General features: G+C 37.3%; 2 protein-coding genes across 4 annotated transcripts in view; one reads left to right on the forward strand and one right to left on the reverse strand.

The window, feature by feature from the left end:
* LOC135218237 (nuclear migration protein nudC-like) overlaps positions 1-10,000 on the forward strand; it is a 522,861-nt gene that overhangs the window by 369,019 nt on the left and 143,842 nt on the right. The gene's annotated exons all lie outside the window — the stretch shown is intronic.
* LOC135218238 (uncharacterized) overlaps positions 1-10,000 on the reverse strand; it is a 220,274-nt gene that overhangs the window by 209,415 nt on the left and 859 nt on the right. The window lies entirely within an intron of this gene.

The following is a 10,000-nucleotide window of genomic DNA, read 5'->3' on the forward strand; positions in this document are numbered from 1 at the left end:
ATATTTAATGCAATGTAAATGCCGCATGATTTTTGGTGCTCGAGCAGAAAACTTCCATTTAAACGTACGCAAGTGATGCACAAACAAAGGCGTTCGCTCTTAGTGTGTGTGCGCTCTCTTAAATGCTTCTTTGGACGTCGTCATTTTCAAGTGTAGTAGTAACCTTCTCGCCGGTGGAGGTGCAAGTCGTCGTTAGGCGTTTGATCTCCCACAGAAGCACATTTGGAGGCCGTTTGATAAGACTGTTTTATATATTGCTGCTGCAAGCAGTATTCACTTTTTATGATAGTTAGCATCCACTTTTTATGGTAGTTACCCTTAACGCACAAAGTCATGCTTCGTTGGTTATATATTGCTTACGACCTTGGGGCGCTGGAACGGCGGTGCTCTCTCCCTTAATTCCCAGATCCCCTATCTACCCCGCCCCACTGGACGGACAAACAGGTTTGCAAAAGGAAGGTGGATGTCTCCCCTACCCTCCCGTTTTCCTACCTACCTACCCTGGCCCCCCCACCCGGGGCGAACAATTCAGTTTGGGGGTGGTGGGTGACTGTGTCAAGTCTCTCCTACTGTCACCCGGGGAGGACACAAAGATCCACTCGGATCTTATTTTTATGGATAGATTAGGAATCTGTGGCGGCGGTTCCTGTTCCCAGCTTTCATGACTATAGATTTTTCGTGACTTTAGATTTTTTTCTTTTCTTTGTCTTTCTAAACTTGAAATAGGTAGAGTAACGACATTTCAATTTTCATATGAAATCTTATTTTGTTTTTTGACGTTTGTCAATGAAAGTTCTTTTGGATTATTTGGTTAATTATTAGTATTGTACTTTTTGTGTTTATTGCAGTACGTGAGCCAGAGTCGTCATTTCCGTTGTTTAGGTAAAATGAGAACGATAGAAATTTTTCGCTGAAGGAAATTGGTTGTGACAATATCATTAGAATAATAATTTTATTAATGATGATGGTGCCTGTGTGGTCTACATGCTTCACTGTGCGTCCTGATTTTGTTGGTTCGATGGTTCGCACCCGTGAGCCGACGAATTTCTTATTGACTAAACAATTCCCCTGAGCTCGATGTATGCATATGAATCACGGTAATGTGATACGACTCACTCATGTATGTATAATATATTATTATATAATTTATATATACACACCCAACCCCCCATATATACCATATTATAAATATATATTACACATACACTGTAATAGCCGCAATGCCCTCTTAACTTTTGAATTTTGTGCTCGCTTTTTTGGATACTCTTGTCACTACAAAGCCTGAAAGATCCAAGGTAGATCAAAGAAATTTTTTTGAAGAAATTGTGATGTCCGGTATCGGGAAACGAAACCCAGGTCCCATAATCACAAAGAGGTCACGTTGCCGACCTTCTCGTGGTCAGGTCGGCAACGTGATCTCTTTGTGATTATGGGACCTGGGTTCGTTTCCCCGATACCGGACATCACAGTTTCTTTAAAAAAAAAATTCTTTGAACTTGGATCTTCAGGCTTTGTAGTGACAAGCGTATCCAAAAAAGAGCAAAGCATTCAAGAAGTTAGGAGGGCATTGTGGCTATTACTACAGTTGCATATGTATCTAGTAAAAAGGTAACAGTAGACATACATACTATATATATTATATAATATATATATATATTATATATATATAATATAATATATATATAAAATATATAATATATATATATCATATATAATATATATATATATATATATATATATTATATATATAATATATATATTATATGTCTGAAAAAACACAGGATATGCACGTGACTTCCTAAATAGGCGAATTCCACAGGCAAAATGATAGTCAGAAATCCTGCCTATCATTTTCCTGGGAATTCTCTTATATATATAGTACTATATAAATATATATCTATATATATATATTATATTGTATCTGAAAAAATCACAGTAGATGCACGTGACTTCCTAAATAAGCGAATTCCACAGGAAAATGATAGTCAGAAATCCTGACTATCATTTTCCTGTGGAATTCGCTTATATATATATATATATATATATATATATATATATATATATATATATGTATGTATGTATGTATGATGTATGTAGTATGTATGTATGTATGTATGCATACACCCGTTTAGCGAACTTATGTACTTATCAGCTTCCATGTTATGATGTGGTTTTACCCCTGTCACCTTTGTAGATGTGATACATAATTTACGTAGATATTTCTCTGAAATTGAATGTCCAGTATATAGTGCAGGTTAATTTAAGTTAGGAAATTTTTGGAATTACCGTTAATTATAAGATAACAAGATGATTAAAAGTGCAGGCTATTGTAGGGTCGTTGTTTACTGATCAGAACAGCTACAGTTACGTTTTTGTTCTTTTGTTCCGGGAAGAGTCTTTTGAAGTGCAAAGTTTGACAACCCCCATTCCTTCTAGTTACCCTCTGTATGCTGGGCATCATAATGACATGATTTAGCTTTATCCTTTGCACTTTTACCTCGCTTTTATGTCTTCGACTGCATGTTATTTTTCATGATTTGGATACTTGCAGGAAGGTGAACCATTAGAGAGTGAACTTGAGTGAGTTGGATAAAAAGGAAGAAATAGAGTCAAGTCATGGGAAACGGGAAGAGAAAATAGCAATGAAATAAAATTTAGTTTTTAAGAAGATAAAGGTCCCGGGTGTTGTTAATTGCGACACAAAACGCTGTTCCAACGCTGGTTCCAACTGCTATAAAGTAAAACAACATAGGCACACCATTTTTCATTGTCCTCACAATAAGTGAAAGATTTTTAGTTGTTGACATTGTTTCCATGTCATATAAAACTCTTGAATTGACTCCGTCGTCCATAGTAGTATTAATCCTCGTCCTCAGCTTTTCAGTTTGAGATATGCTCATTGTTTGTAATAGACGAACAGGTTTTAATGCTATCTTACATCCTGCATATTTATTGCAGTAATTAAAGGTGAGTAGATATTTATATAAATACTTCGCAACCAGCTAATCTGGAAGCTTTGTGGAGCTTAGCGTAAGTTGCCACCAATGGGAAAACTGCGAATAGAAGCAACAATTCTGCTCAAGTTTTCCTTGTCCTTAGTAGCAGCAATGATGAAGATATGTGGCCATACAGTTGTTACAAATTCACCTTCCTGAAGCTGGATACAAAAATGACAGAAGTTTCATACAAGTGCTTCAGAAATTTTTTGTTTGCTGGAAACTTCACCTTTCATGGTATGATGTCATTTCAGCGTAGCTTAAAGGCAATCCAAAATGGACTCCCTGAACGGTGATAGCAGAAGCGACTGTGGTGAAGGCTCTCTTATCCTAAGCACCGCCTGGCAGATGGTGAACTTGTATGTCTTCAGATTGGTATCTTTTTTGTTTATAGAGACTCATCACTTTCAAGTATTAATCGCCGTTGCATTGAAACATGAGTACTTGGTGCGCGTGATATTATATTGAAGGTCAGTTATAATATTACTTTCTACTTATTTGTCTATGACTCTATTGGCTTGATTTACCGTAAAAATTGAAAATGTTTGTATTTTATAACTGGGCTTCCACATCACTTAGGATAACAAGATAACTTTTTCGTTACTGAGTTGCTGGGACTTTATTGGACGATTTTAATACGGCAAAGAAGGTAAATTACCGGTGCCGCGGTATATTTCTAGGGTCTAACTAACTAGTAGTGATAAATCAAATTCTCTCTCTCTCTCTCTCTCTCTCTCTCTCTCTCTCTCTCTCTCTCTCTCTCTCTCTCCTTTAGGTCTTGAAATAACGAAAGGCTTATCATCCCTGGTTCCGGAATGTTCGAATCGTCATTCAGAATGTCGGCTTGTTAAGGAGAAAGTAGGAGGCAATCCGGAAAATGCGTCACATCGAAGGAGTTCGAAGAAAAGCGGATGATTAGAAAGTCTGGCGGAACATAACTCACGTATTTGAGTTTGTGACAGCTCAATGGACCCTTCCTCTGCCCCGTGGCTGAAGGAACACACAGACACACACACAAACACACACACACAGTCTGTGTGGTTTTCTGTTTATATATCAATCTGTGTATGTGTGCGCACGCGCTAAACATCACGAGTTGACACGTGACGAGCATAATATTTATATGAAGGAATGAGAGTAAAAACGAAAATTTTGTGCTGTAGTGAGTCTGACGATGACAGCATCACGAAAGTATTAGCTGCAATTAAGGTTTTCCATTTTAATGTATATATATATATATATATATATATATATATATATATATATATATATAATATATATATATAGGTTAGGTACCCATAAAAAACACCAGGGGGTTATATTTCGGACACGAGTGCTTCCACCAGCTGACTGGTAATATAATATTCTCAGACTTTTTGTAAACCTTGCAGGTTTTTACTTGGGTATTTTGATAATTTCCCGATTAATTTTCCTTCCAGAGTTCACACACACACACACACACACACACACACACACTACCTTTGCATGATGCTGTTAGGTCTCTCGAATTCTGCTATGAAAAGTTCAATTTTTTGAGTTAAAAGAAAGGGTTATTTTTTTACTTATAAGTGGAAGGAAATCAATTTTATTTTTAAAGTAACATCCAATTCTTGGAGAGGTATTTTAAGAACACTTAAAAGTGTCATGATTGATTGGGACCAAGGTCGTGTATATTAGAATTACTCTTACAAAAGATTTTCATAAGTAGGAAATAGTGGAGGAAGTTGTCTAGTTTTGAAAACTAATGGCCTTTGCACACTAGCGGGCATGCCCGACGGGCACTTCTAGCTGTTTATATTTTCTCTCGCTACTGATGCAGTGTTACCAGATAATCGCATCATTCTGGCCCCATACCCGGTCGGTTGGTATAGTGGAACGGAATATGGGAACAGTGTATGCCCGTCGTACCGTATCCGCTAGTGTGGACAAGGCGTATTGGGCTCTCTCTCTCTCTCTCTCTCTCTCTCTCTCTCTATATATATAGATATAGATAGATATAATATATACATATATCATATTCATACATGTGCAAGTATAGGTTCTTCGAATCTTGGCTGACAAAGTGTATGCAACGATATCTCAACACCTGAGAACTCAGCCCATTCATAAGAGTGGAGCTGCCCTAGCAGGTTAGGCCAGGTGGTTCGACGTGGGAGGTCTTTTACAACTGCTTTGAATATGAAGGAAATAAGACAGCCTCTGTAGAGCTAATCATATTAGCAAAGACATTATTAGCAGAGGACAGATTGATCTCCCCGAAGGTAATTTCGATGCAAACTGTGTTGCGATGTAATGGGTATAAATTGGTTATCGTAGCTTTTAATATAGATTTGGGAGAACCGACAGGGGTTATCGGTTTTTCGAATTATAATTTTGAAAAAAAGAAAAAACACTATTGTTTGCGTTCTTCTTGTCATGGTATGTAACTAAAATAGGTCTATTTAGTTTTTCAGTAATTATGTCAAGACTAAGCTCTAACCCAATGAGACTATATATAGCAGAAAGAAGCAGCAAACATATCTTCGTCATCGCCTCCAACGCGGCGTGACTCCGAGTGCCTCTGAAACTCCGCTGAGATCTCTTCTCTTCTCTTCTCTTCTCATTCTCATCTCCAGCCACCCTTCTCGCAGCTGTCATCCTTATTTATATAGGTCTGAGTCTTCCAACTCTTGTACTATATTCCCCACAGGATCCCGACGACCAGTGTCACGCTTGAACCTTTCAGAGAAGGTGAAAGGATAATGTCCAAGACATCTTCATCTCCATCCACATCTCATCTACATTGAGACTTCCGTCATTTCCTTAGATACCATTTCTAACACTAATCTGCCAATTTAATCCCTATGTTCTTCTTGAAACTTCATTCACAAATTGACAGTGTATCTGGATTTGTTTCATTTTCATACCATGATTCATGTCCATGTACTATTCAAACTGGTCGCACCAGACTTCCTCACGTATGCAGTTTTACTCGATTTGATTTCCTGATCTCATTAGTCCTGCCATTGTTGAAAGTACCTTTTGTAGTCATTCTCTAAATTTCAGCTCAAGAGAACCTACGTTGATATCATTGTTCCTAAGTATTGAAAGATTCATCCTCATTCATTCTTACACCTCATCTAATATTATTTCATTCTTATCTGAATGGTCTGCCCTCATTTGACTAAGACCTCATCTATTTCGTTCATAGAAAGTTTCCATAAGCTGTACACATTTAACTGGAATGCCATAGCTTTTGCATCTCCAACTGATAAGTGCAGTATTTATCTTTATTGCATTCAATCAGGCCACCCGATTCCCAGTCAGATGTTTTTTCATTCCAAATGAGAAAAAATACTTTATAGAAATATTGTTTTATGAACTGTAGGGCACACTTACGATCTCAACGAATTATTCGTATATTTTGTTAATACCTAGAATTCCTCAAATGACTAAACGCGATTTCTTGTTAGTACTATTGCGTAGTAGTGATTGACGACTCATTTGTAGAATTCAGGACTGTGATTAGATATTAGCGAATAGCCTGCAGAGGTAAGTGCTTTGAATCTAACAGTGGATGTAGATCATTTAAAGATTCCTCCATCAATTTTATTTTTTTATTTTATCATTATAATTGATACTTTAGTTTCGGTCGTTGTCAGCTTTATGTTTGAATTTCTTGCTGTAGATATGAATTCATGTGGTGCTGTTATTCGTTTGAACCTTTGGAATTTGTGAGGGCAACTTTCTTATTCTGTCGTCTTTACCGTCGTTGTGAGAACAGTATTCAGTTTTAAATTGGTCTGTCAGTTATTGCTTTGCATGTAACATCTGCAAATGTAGATGCTGTTCATAGTATTCATGTGGACTTCGATTTCTTTCATCTTGAAGGGGTGAAACTGCCGTTTTACCAGTTCATGCTTACAAGCCTTCCTCTCATAGACAATTTCTAGTTACCTCGATGTTGTCATTTAGATTATTGGATAATAATAAGACGAAGATATAGTAGTTGTAATAGTCTCACGACATTTTAATCGATTCTTGAAATTGTACCTTTCACAGTCGTATTTCATGTACCCAGAAACAAATACTTTGTATATATAATAAATATAAATATAGTGTATGTAGATGGAAATATTGTATGGCACGTTATTATATATATTTTTGAATCCAAGATACAACTTTACCGAAAGTGAATATTTATTTATATTTAGAATTGCGCCAACTTACTGTCACAGGCAGGAAGGGAAGAGTTAATGAAAGATAACGAAATTTCTCATCGTAAAGTGGTTAGTGAAAAGTAAGGTAGAAGCAAGATGTCAGTTCCTATAGCTAGAGGCATGAAGTGTGGACACTTCTTAAGCATGTGGTTTATGGTTTCCGGGATTGTTTCATCTCTCTCTCTCTCTCTCTCTCTCTCTCTCTCTCTCTCTCTCTCTCTCTCTCTCTCTCTCTCTCTCTCTCTCTCTCTCTCTCTCTCTCTCATAGCATCCTATCCAATCAATTGAGCTACTTCTTGAGCTTGATAATCTATGGGAAGTTTCAACCAGTATGCTTGTAAAAGCAAACTCCTGAAGCTAGTGCATGGTTTCGTCGTGGCTTTCCTAGAGTATACGAGTTGTGGGTTCGGTAATGTGTATCATGAACTTAGAGTATTTAATTCAGGGTAGGGTGACCTTTTGGCAAGTGTCAGCCTCCTCATGACTTATCAAAGTGACCTCGGGCCGCATGATATGGTTTGTAATATTTCTGTGCATCAAGCATTGTGTCGAATTGCAGCTACACAATTATTAATATATATATGTTTTTAAAAAATAATGCGGTCTTTGAGAAAAAAAAAATGCTGAAAATCGTATAAGTTTTATTAACTTTCATAACTTTTTTACTACTTTAAAAACAAAAGAATAAGAATGAAAATTTCAGTGGGACATCCCAAGTGGGTTTGAAAGTTTTCTTTGTAATACGCAAATAAAGTCGGAAACAAACACCGTTGAAAACATTAGTTTCACGCCTCTGTTTGGGCGAGAAAATATTTCCAACAATTTCTTGGGACAAAAACAGTACAGATGTAGAAGTTTCCTCATATCATAAAAGATTATAGATGCTCTGGACGTAGATCGTAGACTGGAGTCAGGGGTGATGTGGTATAAACGTCTATGATTGTAATTAAAAAAAAATAGAAGTTTAATATGCTTTTGGTATAAAAATAGATGAATTTTTCTTTTCTATTACTATACCAAATGTAACGAAGTAGTAACGTGCACTGATAGCTAATTAGGGCCAGCACTTTACCCAAAAATTGGTGTAAATATATTTTTTACAGAGTAATCATTTAAGTTAATATACTAAAGGTAAATACGATTGGGGGCCCAGAGAAGTACGTGGCCGTAGTTGCCCATGCATGATTTAAGCAAGGAGTGTATAAGAATGATTAGTTACTCTGAAATCATGAGTAGAGGAACCGAGGGTATAGGGTAGCACTACTTCACCACATGAAACGCACTTCAAGGTTTGGGAGGGAGAGCCTTTCAAGCGGCAGTGCGTGCAAGTGGAGGGTAGTGTGGAATAGTGGTTTTTCTGTTTGCAGTTTTGGTTGAGTCAACATTTGAACTTTTCTGTGGAAAAAGGATGTCATAAGTGTCCTAGAAAAAGGATGTCAGAAGCGTCTATGAAAGTATCCTTTCCCAGTTTAACAGGTCTGATAATTATTAGACTCCTCGATCGGTGGAGCAAATGCAATTCGAACATTTGAACGTGGTACCACGCCTGATCATGGTGGCAGCAAGAGGGAGAAGTCAACGAAAACGACAGACATGTGGATGGTTGTCTCTATTCATATAAGATGGCTACTTTTGCCTTATTCATTGTGGAATGTTTGATTGAAAGTCCATTAGCGACGAAAAATCATTGAAATGCTCTCTTCTTCTTCTCGACAAACTACAGAGAAATGTTCCCTGACGGTCCGGGTTGATATAATTAGCAAGTAGCTCCTTTTTTACTTTTTTTTTTTTTATTTGAGCAGCAGCAGATGCAGCTCGAAAAACTAGTGGTTATTATCGTTTGTTCATTCAGCTGAGAGGGTGGATATTGCGGGAGATGGAGAAATGTGGAATGAATGGCATAGTTAGGCCACACCCACTATTTGATGAGTGGGTATCTTTTGGTATTACTGTTAAGCCAGTTTTCTGTTGAAGTGCATAAGTTAATGGGTTATGCAATTTTTTACATGTATTAGAATTTTTTTACTGAGTTTTTCTACATAAAGATATGATATATAGTCCATTGAATTGCATGTCCTGGGCATGAACATTGATCGTCAATTATTTTATCGGGCCTTGCCTGGCGATCTCGCATAGTTAACATGCGATGGTTAGCATGCATCAGCTGACACATGAAATATCAAACTGTTAAGGTAATTTGATTTATAAACTGGTTTACAACAGAGTACTCGATATTCCGTTGTGAACTGGTTGAACTGTCAGCGGCCATACATGATTTCACAAAGTTAATACAACCTGGGAAATATATACAAATCTACGGTAACCTGTATATGAAAAGTAGATAATGCTTAAGATAAATTTTGGGTTTTAGGGTTCTGAAATTGGCATCCCTCGCGTACAACTGTTCTCTGTGAGAAGTGGCCGTTTGGGGGGCGGGGTTTGTATGCATACTTGTACTTGCTTTCGATCTCCAAGTAGACATGATGCAATGCCTTACTTGCCCCAGATTTCTTTTGTCCTACAGCATTATTTTGAAATCCTCCTTCGACTTGAGGTACTCCATCACCTCATTTTTTTATTGTTTTCCTTTGTAAATCTGTTTCTTTGTAGCCATATTGTGTAATATTGAATAATGTTTCCCAACAGATGCTTGGTACACCCCAATAATGTCACCGGGGCAGCCTGGTAAAAGTAGATTCCTCATTTGTTTCGTTGTCGGTGTTTGCGTATTTCGCTAAGTCAGGGCAATCGTTGCTTTATAAAGTAAAGACAAAGCTCTTCTAAAGGTAATGGCCTAGTGTCGTG

The sequence above is a fragment of the Macrobrachium nipponense genome, chromosome 9, assembly GCF_015104395.2.
Source record: "Macrobrachium nipponense isolate FS-2020 chromosome 9, ASM1510439v2, whole genome shotgun sequence".
Classification (NCBI taxonomy): Eukaryota; Metazoa; Arthropoda; class Malacostraca; order Decapoda; family Palaemonidae; genus Macrobrachium; species Macrobrachium nipponense.